We start from the raw sequence: 1,795 nt of genomic DNA, 5'->3' as shown, positions 1-1,795 counted from the left end.
GGACTTTATCGCCGGTATGTACAATCAAAACACTCATGCGGGGAGTAAGGTGGCGGTGGTGAGGGGGGGGGGGTGGGGGGGCGTGGGTGGACTGCAGTCTTTTTTGTCACGGGCAACTTAGCTGACATGCTGTCATTATTATTATCATAGATGGGGGATGAGATCGACCAATCTAGGATGATTCTTTTTTATGAAGTATTGGGATTAGCCGGCAATATCGGGCAGCTCCCAACAAAATTCAAGATTTGCCAGAATGTTTGCTGAGAGGCGCACACGGAAGCTTCGCAGGATTGTCGCTTCCAGCATCATCAGAACATCTATGAAGACTTGTGAGGCGTGTCGCAACGATTAGAACTTAACAAAAATAATTGCCAGATATTAGTAGTTTTCCTTCTAAAACTTTATCGCAAGGTTATGTAATAAGAATCTGATGATTCCCCCTTCTACATGCTTAGAATCCGGTTTCTTAGATCTAACCTGTATTTTCAAATTTGCTAAGCCCCGGGGGCACTCTGAAAAATGATTATTTTTCTGAAGGAGCCCGCCCATGCATTCAGGGATGATTGCATGAATTAAAAGTTGATACTCAGGGTTTTTTGTGCTAGTATCAAGGTCAACAAAACCATGGGAAAAACTTACACATGAGACAACAGAATGAAACTACAAAATGGAAAAACAATGGATAGTCATTTCTCGGAGATCTTTAACCGAAATCATTCCCGTTGAAGAAGTAGACGTACTGTGCGCCACATCTCAACCAATTTTTATCCGTTGAACGAGCACTTGAAATGGTCATCATCAATGGTGGTGAAAAGGTTGCCCATAGCGACGTGAGCTCCGATAACAGTCCTGTTTTGAAGAGATTGTAAGGCACCCAACCAGACGTAGTAAGCTGCTAGTATGCACTGCAAAAGTATTTTCTTTACCTGAGTTGGTCCGCATCTGCACCTGTCTCAGATTGAATCAAAGAGAACGAAGCCCCGTTTTCCAGCTCGCTGAATATTATTGACACGGTGGGGCCGAGCAAGTCAGGGGGGGAGTGATAATGGGCGTGCTAGAATTTTGTTATCTTGGAAGACAGGCACGTACACTATTCCTGGACGGTAGAAAACTTGAAGAACATCACCAAAAAGCTTCTCCGCGCCGTTGGGAGCCTGAGACTGCTCGTTTGAGGCTACCACCATATTCGCCCGACGAATATCCATTTCTCTCTCCCTCAACTGTAGAAATAAAGCATCGACGTCAACGTAAAAAAAGGTGGCATGTTTTGGTGTTCAGGACGCGCATTACAAAAATGATGGAGCCTGCCTGCTTCTGAAGATCGAGGGAGACGTATATGCAATGGAGGAAGTGGTTAGTAATCTCGTTGTAGTTAGTCACAAGCCTGCAGAAACAAAAGCCCTACATGGTTAACAAAATGGAACAATCATTTTCTAAACTGACGAAAAGAGGGGAGTGAATCCATTTTTTTGTCCGACACAAACCTGATTGAGTAGGCTCGTATATGCATGACAGAATCCCGCGTCCTTATAGAGCCGTTAACCACAACGTAGTCTCCATTCCTGCGAGCGTTATACGGGAAAGGTTCATTTTTTCCAGGTGTTATACAGAACATAAGCGACCATTGCAAAAATTACAAGACAATATCCCAGGAGCTAACCTAACTTCACGTAACGCCCGCATGTACTCCCCGTCTATTGTCCTGAGAATGCAACAGTCGTCAAAGTTGTCATCGTCTGCGGAAGGCATGAAAATTATTTCTAACCATGCATTACGCGAGAAAAATACCATATCT

The 1,795-nt window shown here is 44.1% G+C and overlaps 1 long non-coding RNA gene across 1 annotated transcript; it reads right to left on the bottom strand.

The window, feature by feature from the left end:
• Positions 1-741: 741 nt before the first annotated feature.
• LOC119348167 lies at positions 742-1,122 on the bottom strand. The gene is made up of 3 exons (XR_005168765.1): positions 1,090-1,122; positions 927-995; positions 742-849 (listed from the first exon to the last, which is right to left on the bottom strand). It is a non-coding gene; the product is annotated as an uncharacterized LOC119348167 (long non-coding RNA).
• Positions 1,123-1,795: the final 673 nt, after the last annotated feature.

The sequence above is a fragment of the Triticum dicoccoides genome, unplaced genomic scaffold (genome assembly GCF_002162155.2).
Source record: "Triticum dicoccoides isolate Atlit2015 ecotype Zavitan unplaced genomic scaffold, WEW_v2.0 scaffold87329, whole genome shotgun sequence".
Taxonomy (NCBI): domain Eukaryota; kingdom Viridiplantae; phylum Streptophyta; class Magnoliopsida; order Poales; family Poaceae; genus Triticum; species Triticum dicoccoides.
The sequence above is the reverse complement of the archived record's forward strand: the minus strand, read 5'-3'. Positions and strand labels throughout refer to the sequence as shown.